The 19,537-nt window shown below is 43.7% G+C and overlaps 1 protein-coding gene across 1 annotated transcript in view; it reads left to right on the plus strand.

The window, feature by feature from the left end:
• The first annotated feature begins 4,022 nt into the window (after positions 1-4,022).
• MYH9 (myosin heavy chain 9) overlaps positions 4,023-19,537 on the plus strand; it is a 104,530-nt gene continuing 89,015 nt past the window's right edge. Inside the window, exon 1 of the mRNA XM_060245524.1 lies at positions 4,023-4,328. The gene's annotated coding sequence lies outside the window, so the exon portion shown is untranslated. The remainder of the gene's footprint in view (positions 4,329-19,537) is intronic.

Consider the following 19,537-nt stretch of genomic DNA (forward strand, 5'->3'; position numbering starts at 1 on the left):
TGAAAACTTGCAACTAGCAGCCAACATTAAATTGCAGGGCTGGTTCAAAGGGGGTATGCCCTTTGCTAGATAACTGCAACATCAAGAGATGACTCAGATGCGTGAATAAATCAAGAATATAACACCAGAGGCAGAATGTTCACATAATTTCACTTAAAATGCAGTGTTCTTCAATCGAGTCAGTTCATTAGGTGTACAGAAAGACAAGGAAGTTAGATGCGTGTGTGAACAGGGCTGCCAGTAGACCTAGAGAAAAAAAATCCTGTTCCTTATTGCATGGAAATGGGCAGCTGAAATGTTTATGGCATGGAGACAAATATAATCTAAGTCCATTGAAATAAACCCATTCAGAAGGGAGACACTCAGCTTAGGACTGCACTAGAAAGCAATTTCTTCTTTTAGTAGATGAAATTAGATGTTTTTACCACTGGTAAGAGCATAATGCCCTGATCTGCACAGCCCAGGCTAGCCCAGTCTTGTCAGATCTCAAAAGTTAAGCAGGGTCGGCCCTGGTTACTACTTGGATGGGAGACCACCAAGGATGGCCAGGGTTCCTAGGCAGAGGCAGGCAATGGCAAACCACCTCTGAATGTATTTTGCTTAAACCCTACCAGTTTGCAATAAGTTGGCTATGACTTGATGGCAAAAAAAGAAAGAAAAAGAGTTGTGTCTGAATTGAGGTGTTTCACTTGCTTTGAGTTCTTCAGTAATGTAGAAATCAACAAGGAACAGTTCAGTAATGTAGAAATCAACTAGGAACATTTCAGTGCAATGCAGCAACGTTAAGAGGAAAAGGAAATGGGGAGAGACCCAGCCAAGGTAAACCACAAATCTTCCTCCTCATGCCCACACCCTATTGAACTTGAGTTAGTTACTATGGTGATCAGCACACTAAAAATCTTTTGAGCAGATCAGATGGTGTATGTGCTCTGAAATATTTCCATCAGTGTGTTAAATTAGGAATGTGGTATCTTTTGACTGTGTCTCTCATGTAGCTGTAATCCTATCAGTTCTGAAGAAATCATAATGCCCAGTTAATCTGTAAGCAAAACTGAGCGAGGAATACAGCCTTGATTAAGCAATTTTAAGGTGGGTGGGAGGAAAATATATTTCAGTTGTAAAATATGAAGTATCTGGCAAGCAGCTACAGATAAATACAACATGCACCAAACAGGCAACTTTCAGACATCGTGACAAACTACAATTTCTGCAACAAGACACATCTGGCATAGTGTGACGAGTGGATGGGTTGGAAGCTGCTGGACCATTTGCTCTGGTCTTTTGGTTTTCTAGAGAATCTCTCTCTTTTTTCATTCTCCTGTTGTTATTATTGAAGTCATGTTCAACAGCATTTTTTAGCTTTACAAACACACTTGCATGTGTGAGAAGAGACAGGATATTAATTTTTACATTCCTGTTTAAAATCCCAGGTACTTAATCAATTAGCACAGTTCAAAACAGAGCCAAAGATGAGGTTCTCTTACCATTACCATGTTATGGTTGCTTGCTGCTCTGTTCTTAAAGAAGAAAAACCACAGAGTCACCGTGGTTAGCATTTAGCAACACGTTTACAAAGCTTTGCTCTTTTGACTTAAGTAAAATTCTTGCTAAAATAAAGCTTTCCTTTTCAAGGTCCCTAACATACAAAGTTCTCAATGTTATTCCTAGTCCTTCAATTTTTTTCTGCATTGTTTCTCATTAATGTTTAACGATAGTATTTCATGTTTAAATCCCTGATATTCAGTTGCAGGCATCTTTCAGTAGCAATGGTGACATCTCCCTCTCCATCCTTGTTCATGAAACAAACTTGTGGCTTTCTTTGGAGCAATCTGCTTGTCTATATATACACACCTTCAACTGTTCTGCTCCTTGTTTTCAGCTGAATTTTCTCACTGGCCTTTTGGAATTCTGGATCCTAAGCTAATTTGTTGTCTTATCTCATACCTTCTGTGGCTACAAATGCGTGTTCTAGGTAGATGTGAAAAAGGCCTTGGGTATGATTCTAGCAAAATGATTGTTTTGCTTTGAAGTCGCTGGTTTCAAAGTGAGAGTTAAGACTATTCTTGTGCCTCTCCTATTGGGATGTGAAAGTGCTTAACTTGTGCTGTATTGTGCCCCTTTGCCCCTTGAACTTTTATTTATCTTGGAACCCTGCACACTTGTTATCATCTGCATGATGACAAGTTTTTTTTTTACTCCAAGTTAAAGTTTTCATTAATCCAGGAATTCTCTGTTTTAATTCTAGAAGATTTGGAGTTAACTGTAGATCTCACAGAAAGAAAGCTGAAATGTACATATTGCTCAGCATTCTGAGAAATGTTCTGTTCTGGATTCGAACCACAGTTCCCATAAATGTTGAGGCCCAATAACAGTGAAAGGCTGTTATGCTCGAAGTAGAAGAAAACACTCAACCATTGCAATACAGTTCAAATATGTACCCGTGGACTGCATTGTAAAAATAATGATCACTATCAAATCACTGTACCCATGGACTGCATTGTAACAATAATGATCTGGCCCACTGTGGTACTATCATGATGCAAAACATGGATCACAGGTGTAGATCCTTGTGATTTGAATCCACTGTATTCACTATCAAGTGACTGGTTGCATATATATCCCTGGATGGCATAGTAGAAATCTCCAAGCCAGCATTCTGTGACTCAAACAACATGGATCTAAAGCATATATTCTCCTGGTATTGTACACTGTAAAACTACCATCAAATCATAATGTGTACTCATCAGTATGGCTCCAGCACTCTATTGATGCTGCCATGGCATAAAAATATCTGTTGACAGGATGGGTCATTGTTTTTAGATGGGAACATCCCATTTCAACACCCAGCAATAGCTCAAATCTGTGACCAGGGACTGACCCCTCCCTCAAATTTCCAGTACTATGCAAAAAACATGGTGCAGAACTCTGGATCAGAGGCAACAATCTCATGGTGGTTATACATCCCAAATCCCTCATTAAATGACTGTTCACCTCCCTATCCATGACAGAACTAAGGAAGCTGCAATTTGGGGATATAAAAATCCCCAATTCAGCACTTTGTGATGCTGCTGTTGGGCACAAAGAAAGTCTCATAATTATCTGAAGTGTGTAAAATGAATAATCATATATTTTGGATGTAGATTTATATGAAAGGGATATTTCAAGGTAGTGAACACATTTTTAGGGATTCTTCAGGCTTGGGTGCTGGCTACATTTATGACTGTTTTGGGATGTTTTATCTGTAAATTAGGGTTGCCAGCTATGGGTTGGGAAATTCCTGGAGATTTGGTGCTGGAGCCTGTGGAGGGTGGGGTTTGGGGAACGTTGGAACGTCAGCAGAGATCTCTGTCATCTGGAAATAAGTTATAATTCCTGGGGATCTCAAGGCCCCATCTGAAGACTGGTAACCCTAACAATTATAAGATCCATGAACGGCGTCATAGTGAAATCAAGGCCCCTTTTTTGCACCACAGATACCATAATTAGCTGGATGCATGATTTTCTGCTTATCCTTAAAGGCTGAGTGCACAGTGATTAATTGATGGGGGTTTGAGTGCCTCCCTTATAAAACTCACGGAGATCATGTCTCAGATATTGACTTCAATAAAAGAAAACGAAGCATTCCAAGTTAATTAATTACCATATCCAACCTTTGACTGCCTTATGGCATTTAGTAGCTTAAGGTTAGCGGGCCGGGTAATTATAAGGTCTGACCCTATCCAGGAAAGGAGAATCGAGCTGAAAATGGATGGTACAGATTCCTTCCATCTTTCATTTCCCACTACTACGTTCGTCGATGCCACGCCTCAGTCAGTCAAACGTTCAAGATAGGCCTCCCAAGAGCCCTACCAGTTCCCCATTGATTTATTGGCTACTCTGCTTGTCAATCTACGCTCCTCCCCGACAGAAGGCCCATTGAGGCGCTCATTTCTATGAGGAGGGGGCGGGTTAGCACAAGAGCGGGGGCCGGAGCGTCGGTTGAGGAGCTTATAAAAAAAAGCTTCACCCCGCCTCCTCAGGAGCACCCGCCCAACTTTTTAATTGCTATTGGTAGAAAGGGGACCTCAGTCAGCATAAACTCCTGTTTCTACTGGCTAAGAGTAGAGCGAGAGGGCGTAACCTTCCTTAGCCGCGGCCGCTCCCTCCCGGCTTGAAACCTCGCTGTTGCCGGTGAGTTGGAGGCGTTGAAGCTAGAACGGCGCGGCGGGTGGGGCGCTGGGACTCTGTCCGTGAAGGTGCCGGTTACCGAGTCTGCTTTCCTCCCCCCTAGCGCGAGGAGCAAGAGCCACGAGAGCGGCGGCGTTTCCACAGGCTTTGGCCAGACTCAGGTGAAGTCCCCGCCCGGGGTTGGTGCGGGACGGGAAACGTAAAACTGACGCTTGGTTCTCAGTTTGGCGCCGGCGGGATGAGGTTCATCGGGGCGCGGGCGGGTGTGGTTTAATTTCTGCAATTCCCTCCTCTTGCCAGGTGAGCTGTGGCCCAGGAAGCACCTTTGCCACCGATTCGGCCCTCCGCTGTTGGGAAAGAGGGGCGGCTTGATTCTCAGTTCTGGCTGCGGGTGGAGGGCGGGGACTCTTTTGCAAGGGGAAAGGCATTTCCATGCTGGAGGCCACTTACACGCTTCTCCTTTTCCTCTTGGTGTATCAGTGTTCCATTTCGTTCCCTGCCCTCCCACCCCCCACTTTTTTTTTTAAAGCAAGCCCAGTATTATGCAGGTTTATCCAGAACACCCACTTCCTTCAGTAGCGTGCATATGATTGTAGCCTAAAAAGTGTGGCCTGGGAGAGGAAGCAGCTGATCTCTTGTTCCCTCTGTTTCCTTCTCTCTGTTGTTCTTGCAGCTTTGGAAGTATGTTTGAACATGGGTTTTCCTGCTTTCCGGCCCCCCCTCTTTTTTCCTCAGAGCTCCTTTCCGGGAAGTAACGGGCAGCAGCGGGAGAAAGACGGCTTGGCAGCTGTCAGGACTCCCTCCTGAGTCACAGGCTGACAATCCTGCCGCAGACATTGCAATGGGCTTGGCTTCCGCTCTCGGAGCTCGACTTCCTCATTCAGTTTGCTGTGTATTAGCCAAGCCACGAGAGGGAAGGAGGGAGTGATGGGGCAAGACGAAGCTTGCAAAACGGTCTCTTGTAGTTCCTATCGCTCCCCTCTTATCCACTTGGACCAAACGCTCTTTTTTTTTTTGCCAGCCTTCATTTTTCGTCAGCAGCAGTGAAATATGCCTCTGGTTGCTTAATCGGGTTTCCTCCCCTGATTTCAAACTGTGAGTTGCTGGGATATTTCCCCCATTCTGCCAGTCTCAGCCAGGGCAGTGTGCACCCGGGTTAAAAGGTGGGGAGGGAATCAGCTGCAGGCTTGCCACTCATCCTTTGTTGCGAGCATTGTTTTATATGCTGCTGGAGTGTAGGAAATGATGCATTTGTGGGGTCTGGTGGTATGATACTTATTTAAATAAACTTATTTAGCAATTGAGGATTATGATGAGGCAAGGTTTTAAAATTGTGGAATGCTTTTCCTCATTCCTGGTTCTTGAGCAGAGGTGGCCAAACTGGCTTGAGAGCCACATGTGGCTCTGTCACACATGTTGTATGGCTTTCGAAGCCCACACCACACTGTTGGCCAGCTTAGAGGAGGCATTTGTCTCTTTAAATCACTTCTCCAAACCAGCCAGCAGCTTGGAGAATGCATTTAAAGTTAAAGTTGCTTTTTTTCCACCTCTCTATCTCATTATCCTTCCTTCCTTTCACTCTCAAACATCTGACATTTATTTTATGTGGCTCTTACATTAAGCAAGTTTGGCTGTCCCTGTTCTTGAATATTTTTAGCTTAATTTTCAGACTGGCACTGTTTAGAGTTAGAACATCCTAAGATGTTCCAACAGTTGCCTGTCTGTCACATCTTCCCCATTTCTGTAAAACACTTTCTAGTTTCAAGATCTTCATGCATGTTATCTCTTCTTTCTGCTATAGTTTGCCTTTCTCTCTAGCTCTTAGAATGTTCTTTGTTGTTCTTTCCTGTTTTGTGGGTACAGCCATCATTCCTGCGTCTGCCTGTACGGATAACTGTAACATGAAATATAATGCCATGTAGGTTTCATGTGCTGACACACCTGAAAAATACGGTATTCGAACTGCATTCAGGATTTTATGGAACTGTCTGACTCAGACTTGGAAGAATGACTCGCATCTGCAGAACATAGCCTATGGTATGGGGGGGGGCAGGGCATAGTTTTGGCAGAGGCTGGAAACTGTTAATGTGTGGCCCTCTGACTTGGGGATGTCAGCCTCCAGGTGTGACCTGGGGATCTCTTGGAATTACAGCTCATCTCCAGACTACAGAGTTCCATTCCCCTGGAGAAAATGAATGTGTTGGAGGGTAGACTGTATGGCCTTGTACCCCAATGAGGTCCCTTTTTTCCCAGGCTCCATCTCAAATTGCCTGGAGTTTTCTGATCTGGCCACCCTTTCCCCCCATCCCCCCAGGGAGACCTGGCATCCCTACCCTGACGGATTCTACTTGAACATTTTTGTTGAAACCAGCTGCATTTCGAGCTGTATAGATGCTGTGGCTTAAAAATACTGATGTCTCTCTGGTCTTTCTGAAGAGGCTGATCTGCATAAAGTTATGCAGAGGTTTCTGAGCTGTGTTGGGTTAACAAGTTGCTCCAGCTCTTGGTAAAATGTAGTGCTCCCCCCCAGCATAGGTGTGTCAAAAATTGAGTCCAAAGTTGCCACTGTGCCCTCAGTTACTCTAGATAGAAAATTGCATTCTGTCTTAGTCATCAGGTGAAAAAGTCTGTGGGTTACTTATCGCTGTCTCTTCAGTGGAAAGTGCATACCTTTAACAGGCTAATACTTTCTGACTCATAGGTTTGTTGTCTGAAGATGGGGCTCTGGACATGTGCTCAGTTGAAATGAAATAACATTTTTAGTTGCTCACTAGGTTGGTTGGATGGTTTAGAAGCTATAACATGCAATTTGAGCTGTTTTAAGGGCAATTTAATGTAACTTATATGATGGAAGCTAGCATGAGCAGACTTGTTTCTGTTCGGGTGTGGGAAGTAGAACTGGGCTTTTTAGCGTAACTTAGAAAGGGCTTCCCCACAAGGCAATTTCACTCCTGCTGCTCGACAATCCCAGATGTTCTTCTGGATTCATAGCTGGTAACAGTGGCAGTTCACATGTAACCTGCATCCTGCTGTGTTCCTCAGCTGTGGCTGTTCCTCAAAAAGTATGATCTGGCCACAGAGATCTAAGCTCTGATCATTTCCAGATTAGATTATTATAATATTCTCTGTGAGTAGCTGCCTTTGAAAATGGTTCAGAAACTTTATTTGGCCCATAATGCAGCAGCCAGGCTACTGTCAGAGGTTGTCTAGAAGGATTGTACCACCCTTGTGCTGAGAGATCTACTGGTTACCCACCTGTTTCAGGGTACAATTCAAAGTGCTGGTTCTTCCCTTTAAAGCCCTGAATGGCTTGAGGCCAGTGTACCTGAAGGACCATCTCCCATGCCTCAGTAGCCCTGTTTTCTGTATGCCGGTTTTGGAGCTGAGACAGGTAGTGACTAAAGAGAGGGTTTGCAATGCCCTCTCCCTTAAGGCTTGTGTGACACTTGCTTTCTTTTAGGCACTAGGGGTTTTATCTTATCAATCAGGAGCCCTGTGGCACAGAGTGGTAAGCTGCGCTACTGCAGTCCAAGCTCTGCTCACGATCTGACCATATATCAATTGCTTTCTGCCACCGGTGTAGCTTGGTAAGCTATGTGGCTTGATGGAGCAATCACTCGGAGACTGTGCAACATTGTTGGAGAGTCTTGTGCAAGATCTGAGAGCCTTCCACGTACGTGGAAAGCACTTCTATTTGTGAGGGGGGGGCAGAGGCAGTTTTTGGTAATGACAGCCTGTTGTCTCTTATTTCTTTTTGGGAGGGAATGCTTCATAAAGTGTGCAACTTAATCTCTGAGCAGAACACCCACTTCTATCAGTTTGCATACTGACCATCATTACTGTACTCTCTCTTTGGAGGCCATAGTAATATTTCTGGTTTCTGTGAAGAGACCTGGACTGGAAACTTCCAGTAGATGAGAGTTCTGGGTGCTGCCTCCAGTTGTAACAAGGGAGTGTTAGCACTCCTTTTGGCTCCGTGTGTTCAATTTGCTTTGTCTACTTAGAGACTACAGGTGTTCAGGTATGTCAGAAGCAATCAGGCATGAAAAATTCAGCTTTGGGGCTGGCATTTGTTTTGCTGCATCTAGCTGGCTAAAGTACTGTCCTTTCTGGAAATACTAGTAAATTATACCAGATTTCAGAATACCAACTTTTAGTGAGCCCTTTTAGAATGAAGTTGGTGTGTGCAGCTGAACTGTAGATAAAATATAGCATGTTTGGCATGACTTGAACTCTCATCTGTAAGAAGCTTCTGTCTTACAGCTTTTTAGTGAATCTATATTGGCATTTATCATCTGTTTAGGCATGAGCTGTTAGGTTAGGGAATCTCTCTTCCCTCATTTTGCACTGATTTCCTGTCTGCAAGGTCTAAAAAGGCTGGAATCTCTCTGTGGAGCCTTAGGAGGTACAGGCAATCCCAGCTGTGGTCAGTTGTATGTGATAGGGAAGTTTTGTGACTAGTAAATTCCTTGGAGAATACTGGGCTTTCTTAGAGAACCCTTGAACTAAAGCTGAAAAGCAGTTATGAAAGAGAAGTTCTTATAATGCAAACTCCTCATGTAGCCTCCCTTATATGCTTGCAAGGCATAGGATCCTATATGTGCCTAGGTATGCGCACAGATCACAAGCAGAGCTTTGAAACTTAGTTGGAATATGATATGGGTGTACCTTAAAAACATTCATGACTTTCATAGAGCTAATCATAACTGAGACAATTCATTGTATGAACAGATCGAAGAGAGCCTAGTGCCATGTTCATATGCAAACTCTTTTCCTGTGTACAGTCGGCTTTTAAGCAAATGTCTTCTCTAATGGAACTGCAGCCTCCTGTGTGAAGAGGTGGAGCTGTAACAATGCTGGTTTCCTGCAGGAGCAAGAGTTCTTTCTGGCATTAAAACTGCTTCTACTTTGCTTTAGGTGAACTTGTACCTTAAATTTTTCTTTAGCTGAAGGATTGTCCTCCACATCTCATATGTAGCATTTCTGTTAAAGGATGTGGGGAAAAGGCTGTTAAAAACTTACTGATGTGAGTACATGAACTGTATACAGTTGCTCAGCCTTTCAAAAGATACATGGGAATATCCTATTATATTAATGCATTGTAAGTGGCTACTTTTGTACCAACATTAATAATGGATTTATTCTTCTTATGTGACTTCGGCCAACCTTGTCCTGTGATCCTTTTGGGGACATGTCCCTGGTTTCTTAATATTGATTTGTGTAGCTCTGTTGGAGTATTTTCACCAAATTATATTCATTCAGTAGTGTATGCCTAGAAGAGGATCTAGAGATGCAGTTTACAAAACAGCTTCCTGTTTAAGATGCTCAGTGACAATTTGCTGAGAACTTTGGTAGTTGCTATTACTTATTACCGTCTATTACTAGACTCAAATAGTGATGAGAACTGTTACTTCCTGAAGAGATTATCTTGTTGTGTGCTATGAAACTAGTTGCTGCTTCAAGTCAAGCTTGCCAAACCATATAAAACAATTGTGAAGCAGGAAATGGGAAGAAGTCTGCACAGCATCAAAAGGCAATGGTGTAGCTGCAAAAGATCATGAGGAATCCTGAAATGATGACCATTTTATTTCCACTGTGGTCAGGATAAATGGAATATCTGTGTTTTAGGTTTTTTAAAATGAACTGTTGAATAACTTGCAGGAGGAAGCCCTATCTGTGATAAATACACATTTATATAAATATACTGGAAAGCTGACACTAGTAAAAATCCCAGATTTTGCCCGGTGTGACAGTGGGAACTATACATGAAGACAGCAGTCTTGTATCTTCAAATAGGAGTCATTGTTGATCAGCTGAGGATAACATGAGTTGTTTCCAATAGATAAGTAATAGGGTTATGGAAACTTTCAACTGTGTTTATTCCCCGCCCCCCTTAGCTTCAAGATCAGAAATGAACCTTGTGTGTGGGAACTGGTGGGTGCTGGTGGGGGGAAGTAATAGGGAATCGTTCAGTGCCCCCTTTTCTAAATTGCTTCTGTAGTTAGGAAACACTTGCCCCACTTTTCTGCTTAACTTTTGGAAATCCTTAATAACTATAACAGCTTCTGCTTTGGGAGGAGCCATTAGAATGCTTTTTAGAGGAAGAATTTAGTGGAAAAATTATTGCTGATGAAGGGTCCAGAAGATTAGGGCAAGATCACAGCTGTTTGGGAGAAATGCATTTGATGTGTTTGAACAGATAGGAGTGGGAAGTAGAAGCCTTTCCCCCCTTCAGCTGTAAATTAAAAGGGAATCCTTTAAATCAGCTGTGGCACAAGAAGGGCTAGTATAGATATGTGATATGTTTTGTAGCATGCTTTGGAGGTATTGTTGGCAATATTTTATGCTGAGTTTTCAAAGTCAGTGAGGACAGAAACTCTTGCTTAAAGTCTTGAGCAATGTCCTGTGTCTTGAAGATCCTGTTGCCTGGGGAGACATGGTGTTGGTGAACTCTAAACCAAACCTTTTGAGCAGCAGGGATGGGCTGGAGTCTCCTAAGCCGCTGCTGTCATCTTAAAGTGAGATTATTCTATTGAGTGGTCATGAAGAATGTGTTCTCCCTCTGGAATGTTTTCCTTGTGGGCATACTGTCTCTTGCCTCTGCTGAGAAGGCATGTACTTTGCACATGGTAATAAGAAACAACAGTTGCTGAGCATGCTTTATTAGATTTAAAGTTTGGAATATCTTATTCCAAGTTGAATGCTGGGATATTGCCAGTTGAGCTTAAGTGTGCTCACGATGGAGTCTGACAGAAACAGCTATCTCCCAAGCACGATGCTATTTTCATGCAGCAGTTCCTGTACTCTTAAGTGGAGCTAATTAATATCAGTTTCATTCTTGAGTGCAGTGTGTCCTGGGCCTAACTCTGCAATTGGCATGTTTAGCAGGGATTGCCAGCTGCTTTGATTTTCTCTTGCATTCCCTGCAAACTAGACTTTTGTGATAGGGTCTCTGTTGCAATGCAATAGCAGCAGTAAGCTGTAAGGTGCATCAGCAGATGGAGCATAGAAATAATGTGCACCTCTAGACCATAACTCCTGAAAAGACAACACTCTTTCAAATGCAACATTCAGCTAACACTTGCATCAGAAGTTAGTAAACTTAGCAGTAGTTTCCACATCCCTAGCAAAACCCTAAAACTTTTTTGCAGGGGCATCTTCTTTATTTCTTTGTCAGAAAAGTGCACAATATTTATTACAAGATTATCTGGTGGTGGCTGGTCTCTGGTCAGTGGCAAGTCGTTTTGGAGGTTAAAGACTGTTTTCCTACCCACTCGTGTCCTTTTAGATAGTCCATATGGATAATACTTCTCAAGAAGCCCATCACTCAGTCCTGTTCAGCGCATTTTCCCATTGACTTGGAGTGTGTGACGATCGTAGTTTTCCGTTTGCCAGACAGTCTAGACGGTTACGTTATAGAATGAAATGGAATATGTGTTTTCTCAGTAGCAGTAGTGTCTAAATTATTTTAAACATGCTGTTTAAGTGCATTGTCTGAGGAGGGGAAAACCTTTATTTGAAAAAAAAAGTCTGACTTGAGGTAGAAAGTTCATGCCTACATTTGTAGGAGGAACTTGAATATTCCCCAGCAAATAATCATAGAGGGTCTCAGAGGGTAGCCGTGTTGTTCTGCAGTAGAATCCAGTAGCACCTTAGACTAACAAGATTGTTGGGGTATAGGCGTTTGAGGACCAGATCTCCTTTTGTTGGGTAGAGATTTATTTGTCCCCTCCAATTGCTTTGAACGCTCATGTTCAATATCTTTAGCACTATCCTTTTCATAAATGGCAGGAGGGTGTGCCTCTTTTTTCAGAATTCCAAAATCTGTTGGTTTACTGCTGAACATGTCATCTCAGGTTATCACTGCCTCAGCTTAGTGCTTTTAGCAAATGTGTCATCTTCAAATATTCTGTTTGATAAAAGCAATAGTTGTACTTCCCCCAGTAGGCAGTTTTAGTCACTCTGTTTTCTCCCCTGCAATCACAGAACTGTGTACAGAAATGCTATAAAAACCAACAGGTCTGTATCAACCTGAATGTTAAACAGCCATGTTTCACATCTGCACTTCTGCCATTGCTTACAGTCTCAAAAGCTTCTATAAGCAGTTCTCAAGCTTCATGTTTAGAGAGCAAGTGTCTGGGTGTGTAGCTTCCAAGGACAAGAGGCCCAATTTCTTTGCAGAATTGGAGCTGTCCCAATGAATTGGGCTTTATAGCTTTCACTTTATGGTCATATAAGTGTATTTTAACCACCTCACCCCTTGCTCAACCTACGCACTGCTCCTACCAGTTAGGCAGCATCTGCTGTGTAATTACATCTTATGGCTATTTTTCTGGTCTTAGTTTGAACAAGCCATGCTCGGGCAGCCTGGGAAAAAGTCCTGTCAGCAGAACTAAGGCTGGCTCCAGCAAATCATTTCTTCTAAAAGCAGTGTTATAAACTCCAGCAGAGCTCCTGTGTGGTGAGGCTTCACCTAATCCAAGGAACAGACTGCTGAGGGGATTCAGTAGCATTCAAGGAAGCTTCAGTCTATTGGGTTATTGAAACACTCCAGAATAGTGAAAAATTAACACATCTGTCATCTTTCCATGAAGTTTTGTAGAATCACAACTGAAATGGTTATTGTCTATTCATTCTCCAACAATTTGACCGTAGGACATTTTGTTTAGTTACCTGTTAGCAATAACATGTGAGGCTCTAACAAGGAAGACAATATGAGCTTTAATATTCATTGTTCTTTTAGCAAAGTATTCTTAAGTACCATATTCTAGCCACTCATCAACAACATTCCTTTAAAAGCAGTCTTACGTTAAGTATGCTGACCTTGTTGAGCAATCACAGAGTCACAATAACAATTTGATGTGCACTGATAAAGTAAACAGTGGGCTAAGGGAGAAGTATGAATATTACTAGAGGGAAAAAAATGCAGGCAGAAAAGTACTGTTTTCAGTATAATCCTAAAACCTATAGGGTACTTTGCTTCTTTTAGCTTCCTTTCTTAATAGTTGAAGAGGACATGGCTTGATGCCAAAGGTATGGAGGAAAGCAATGGAGTCCCCCCCCCCCAAATAAAAAAATTAAAGGCTGTACAGAACCTTTAGTAAGTGGGGTTTCTAGGTTCTCCAAAAAGTAGCATGCCAGCTATTACAGTGTGTCACTTCTGTCCAGATCCAGTAAATAGCTTTCCAGAACATCCTCCTATTCCATTCTTGTGGATTCTGCAGCCCATAATGCAATAGTGTGTAGATAGTGAGTGGGAAGTCCATGGCCACCACCAAGTTCATAGCCAAGGCATGAGCAGTTCCTAAAAACCTAGGAGTGTGCGGTGGTACAGCAGCTCTAAAAGGCAGAATGGGGTATGCTGAATGGAGAGAGAACCATGTATGTTACCCTAAACCCCATAGATAGAGGAAGGGTGGGATTTTAAAAATGCACTAGATTCCTTCACTGGCACTTGTCTTCTCACAGCAAGGGTTACTTTTGGTCTCAGAAACCCACCAGGAGAAAAATAGAGAAAAGTTTTGGTGGGGGGGGGGAGGTTGGTGCAGCTCATCATGAATCATAGAATCACAGAGTTGGAAATAGCCATGCAGGCCATCTAGAATCCCTGCTGAATGCAGGATCAGCTTAGACTAGAGCATCCCTGACAAGTGTTTGTCTAGCAGCTGCTTAAAGACTGCCAGTGAAGGGGAGCTCACCATGTCCTGAGGTAGCTGATTCCACTCTTACTGGAAAGTTTTTTCCTAATATCCAGCTGGTATGTTTCCGACCTTAATTTAAACCCATTATTGAGTCCTATCCTCTGCTGCCAATAGGAACAGTTCCGTGACCTCCTCTAAGACAGCCCTTCAAACACTTCAAGAGAGCAATCATATCCCCCCTCCAAGTCCTTCAGCCTTTCCCCATAGGACTAGGTCTCCAGGCCCTGATCATCCTCAAGTATAAGATCTTTGTGGCAAGTGTCTGTTCCTGGGGAAATAAGCTATTGTATAAGCAGGGGCGTAGCTAGGGCTTTGGGGGCCCGGGACCCAAGATTTATGTGGGCCCCCCTACGTGTGTGCACGCCGCCAGAAACAGGATATGATGTCACTTCCGGTGATGTCACTTCTGCAAGATGGCCACCACTTGCGAGGGAGGGGTGTTGATATCACTGTGTGTTGGTATTATTGTGTTGGTAAATCTTGGTATTATGGTATGGGATGTTTTTCGTTATTACAGGGGTGGCCCACGGCAGCTCTCCAGATGTTTTTTTTGCCTACCACTCCCATCAGCCCCAGCCAGCCATGGGAGTGGTAGGCAAAAAAAACATCTGGAGAGCTGCCGTGGGCCACCCCTGCAATTAGATCCCTGTGTGTGTCTTTTGGGTTGCCACATGGAGGTGCAGTGAAGCCCCCTTGGCAATTAAGATCCTATAGGCAACATATCCTGTTCTATCTACCTACAAAAGAAATAACTCAGGAAAAAGCAAAATAGGTCCCTGGCTTCAAAGGATAAAATAGACAAGTGGCCTCATGGGAAAAATGTTAGTGGAGGAGGAGATGATGATGATGATATTGGATTTATACTCCACCCTTCACTCAGAGTCTCAGAGCAGTCACAATCTCCTTTACCTTCCCCCCCCCACACACATACACAACACCTTGTGAGGTAGGTGGGCTGAGAGAGCTCTCACAGAAGCTGCCCTTTCAAGGACAACTGCTGGGAGAGCTATGGCTGACCCAACACCATTCCAGCAGCTGCAAGTGGAGGAGCGGGGAATCAAATCTGAGTCTCCCAGATAAGAGTCCACGCACTTAACCACTACACCAAACTGGCTCTGTACTAATACAAGCAAAGAAGCCACAGCTGCCATGTTAGCAACAGCACAGAACATAATCAATTTAAGAAACACAAGCTATGGAGGGAGAAAGTCCACGCAGTGAAGCCAAATGAAGCTACAATTTAGGGTTCTGCAAACCCAAAGGGGCTCTCCAGGTTTGCAGAAAAAATGTGATTAAAAAAACAGGTTGGAGATAAAAATACCCCCATGTTGAGAGTAAGAACCCAGAGTCTGCATTTTGGGTAGCTGTAGCAACCAAAAAGCGTGCCTGGAAGAGACAAAGGAAATAGAGCAGGCTCCAGCAGAAAATGGAGGAAAAATGGAACTAGACCCAGGGAAGAAATGGGGCTGGTGGAGGAATGCATTTTCCATTCCCCCACCAGTTCTAGATCCCTCCTTTTATATGTATAAAGAAATACATTAAGTAGTAATATAGAGATCTATACTAAAGGAAACCTTGCACAAATAAAAATGAGTTCAGTTGCATCTTTAAGATCAAATGAAATTATTTTTAAAACAGATTTTCTAGGCATTTAATCACTGGCTGAAATAGTATAGAACTCTTAAACTCTCAAGAGTCACACACAAGTTATTAATTCTTTAGTTATGTCAACTATGTAAGAGAACAACATACTGCAAATGGGATCTTCTTCTAGGGACAGGACTAGCGGGGAGCCTCCGGCGGGCGGCCGACTCAGCCTGGCTGCAGTGACGACGTGTCCACTTCTCCTCCCGGCAGGCAGGCGGGCGGGCGGGACTGAGGGAGGGGCGAGCCGGCGGTGTGGAGCTCCGTGGGCGGCTGCTGGCTGCTGCGGGTGGAGGGCGCCGCCGCCTTGCAGGTTCCCCGGCCCGAGAGGGCGAGGAGAGGCGAGCGGCTGCAGCTTCGGGGCGGAGGGGCCCTGCTCTTTCTAGCAAGTCGTGGCTGCGCTCCGTGCTTCCTCCTGGACGGGCTCGGTCGAGAGTTTCTCGCAGCCCCGCTAGCGCCTCCAGCCCTTGCAGGGGATCCCTCGGGGCCGCTGGAGCTGCAGAAAGGGCTTCGTCTCCCTCGAGTTCTGTCCGAAGCAAAACTTGGGACCGGGAAGACTTTTCTTGGGTATCAGGGATGGGCTTAGTGGCATCGCCAGACAGGCGCTGAAGCCCTGTGTGTGTGTCAGGGATGCCAGCCTCCAGGTGGGACCTGGGGACGCCAGGCAGCCGGCTTCTGAGGCAATGCCAAGGGGCCCCCCAGACCTGGGGCGACCGGCCCCCCCTGCCCCCCTCCCTACGCCACTGTGTATAAGTTAATGTATATGTGGCTCACTTGCACCAAATGGCATTATGCAAATAGAACTGAGAGCATGTTGATACATATGTAGTAAGATACAGTGAACATAAGAACATAAGAGAAGCTATGTTGGATCAGGCCAATGACCTATCCAGTCTGACACTCTGTCACACTGTGACTGAAAAAACCAGGTGCCATCAGGAAGTTCATCAGTGGGGCCAGGACACTAGAGTCCTCCCACTGTTGCCCCCTTCCCAAGCACCAAGTGGGTAAGATCTATCTTGCATCTCTGTGTAGATGGCCATGGAATTGGTAAAGCCTTAACATTTTCTTGTTGTCTAATGGCAAAAACATATTATTAGGGAGAAGACTAAAAGGTTGACTGTTACTCTTCAATAGTTTAACCTTCCTAAAAGCTAGTTCAAGTCAGAATGAAGATTATGGCTCTGTAAAATTGTACTGTCAGATTGCCTTATGTGATGTATCTACCCCAAATCTAAGCCACAGAGGAAGCATTTATTTATTATATAATGTCTGCATACATAGGCTGGATGAGATTTAAGTGCTCCTGTCTCCACATCCCAGTCTGTTCCTACTGTACTGTTCAGCTGAGACAGCTATGGGTTTGCTATGCTACTTTAAGCGACAGAGAATGTAGCAGTGCTCTGTGAGAAAAGAATGGAACTGTGTGCTCTCTTCTTTCAAGCTGTTTTCTGGATTGTAGTGGTAACTAAAATGAAAAAAATGTGGATGGTATAAATGCAGGAGCTACAGACTGAGATAACTCAACTGTATATGGAGTTATGAAGAGGCAGTATGAGCTTGTGTCAGGGAAGAATCTCTCCCAAATTGCTGCTATAGCAAGTGCTCCAGAAAACCTCATTTCACTCTGTGTGTGTTTCCTTCTCCCACATCAAAGGGTGGCTACCTGCCCAACACTCTTAACTGTTTAGTTTTCAAGCATGACTGCATATGCTGATGCTGTAATTACCAGATCAGGAAGAAGCTGGATTCCGCACAGTGGAAACAAGCTTGCCTTTGTAGCAGGGCTGTATTGTTTAAGTCCTCTTCTGCTCACTTGCAGCATTGTCTTGTAAGATAGCAAGTGTCCAAAGAAGTTGGGTTACTGGGTGTAGAATGTGCTGCTAGAATGACCCTCTGCATGCAGAGGTACTCTGTGCAGTCTGAGATTTGTTAAGCATCTCTGCTTTCAAATAAAGCCTAATCTTAAGGTACTGATCAGCAGAAATGTTTAGAAAATGTGATCTTAACTAAACAGCACTCAAATGGCGCAGCTGTTTTATATCCTTCAAGCTGAGTGGGGTGATTGGGCCAAGGCTTTCCTGAATTCATATAGTAGACTTCAAGAACTGACAAAACTTTGTGCCAAACTTCAGTTGTAGGAGCTACAGACTGATGACAGTGATGCACTGATCATGTTAATGATGCAAAATAGTTTTACAGTGCAATCCTAAACAGAGTTACAGTCTTCTAAATCTTTGGATTTAGGAAGAGTGCAATTCTATTTAGGACTGCACTGTCAGCCCTTTAGTCCATGTTTTTTCCAGGTGTTGAACCTTCTTTTTTGGAGTGCTGTAGAATGAACTTTGCTAGCATTTCCTCAGGCATCCGCAGTGAATTAGGCTTCACTGTTGACAGCATGAAGAAAAACAGGATCAGCTTAAGACACATGATGATGTGTGCCACTGTATGAGGATGCGGTAGTTTGCACTGAATGTTGTGGTCTGTTGCCAGTTCCTTTTGAAGTGCATAGACTTCGGGTTATAGCATGCAAAAAGTTCTGCTTTGCTAAGGAAGCAAGTCTTGATGAGAACTAGTTTGAACAGTAATGAAAAACTTCTATTAGTGTAACATTAGTGGTGGAAAAATGCTGTCAAGTCATAGCTGACTTATGGCGACCTCATAAGGGTTTCAAGGCAAGAGATATTCAGAGGTGGTTTACCTTTGCTTGCCTCTGCATAGCAATCCTGGACTTCCTTGGGGGTCTCCCATCCAAATACTTACCAGGGTTGACCCTGCTTAGGCTTCTGAGATCTGACGAGGTCAGACTACACTGGGCCATCCAGATCAGGGCACTGTCACAATACACCAAAATATAATACATATTGCAATTAACAACTACATGTGCTTGTGTGTTACAGCTTACAAAACACATGATAATAGGGATGGGCACAGTCCAGGAAAAAAAAATGGACCACAGAGGTCCATTTAGTCCATGCAAAATCCATTAAAATTTAAATGGCCTTTGTGCAGAGCCGTGCAGAACATGAATGAAGGTGAGTGGCAACTTCGCCAACTTCAGGGTGGGTGAAGTCATCACTTGGCCTTTGCTACATGGTTTTACAAAATCCATTTAAAATTTAAATGACTTGTGCAAAGTTGTGCAGCATGAGAGTGAAGGAAAGTGGTGACTTCACCCATTTTGAGGTGGGTGAAGTTACCACTCGACTTTCACTTACCCACTTTTGGGTGAGTGAAATCATCACTCAACATTTCCTTTACATGACTTTTGCAAGCCCTGCCAACATGGACCTTATGAACTTCCTGGGAGGGTCATGGAAGGTCCAAATCAGCGGGATGAAACGGGCCCTGGTCCATGGAAAAATTAGGTCCTTGGTCCTGTCCATGCCTATCCCTATGTATTATGTATTTAAGTATTATGTATTAAGTTACCTAATAAAAGTAATGAAGAACTAAGCCTTTAGAGGAATTCTTCATCAAAGCTAGAATAAGCATTATTAATCAGTATATATAAATTGTATTGTGTTAATTCTTAAATAATCACAGCCAAGGAAATGTGCTGGTAGGTTCAGAGTTCTTTGCTACACAGTTTGTAAACCACTGCTGTAGGCGAAGTGGAACAGAGTCTGTTGCACAGAATTTAAGCTTTGTGCTTCTATGAAGAGCAAGTGTGCAGCTTACATGGGAAACATAAATAGTACTGGGACAGTGAAGGAGCAAAGTGAAGTCTAGTATGACAAGATTGCTGGCATGGATACATGCTTGCTGAAAAAGACGCTTTTCAGTTCGCTCCCAGAGAGTGTCACATGCAAGGTCATGTCAGTAAGACTGGCCAGGTAGAACCTATGCTAGGATGTGGCTGACACTCCTTTATGTAGGTCAGGGATTCCTTGCTGTTACAGGTAGTGCTGTGGAAGGGGCAGAGGAGAAGGATTTCCCAGAACGCTGTACTTCTTAGAGGCCTTCCAAATAATTTCCTTTTCTCTCTGAAGGGCATGAGTAATTATAACTGCATATCATCTAAG

Source organism: Heteronotia binoei, chromosome 8, assembly GCF_032191835.1.
Source record: "Heteronotia binoei isolate CCM8104 ecotype False Entrance Well chromosome 8, APGP_CSIRO_Hbin_v1, whole genome shotgun sequence".
In the NCBI taxonomy this organism is placed as follows: Eukaryota; Metazoa; Chordata; class Lepidosauria; order Squamata; family Gekkonidae; genus Heteronotia; species Heteronotia binoei.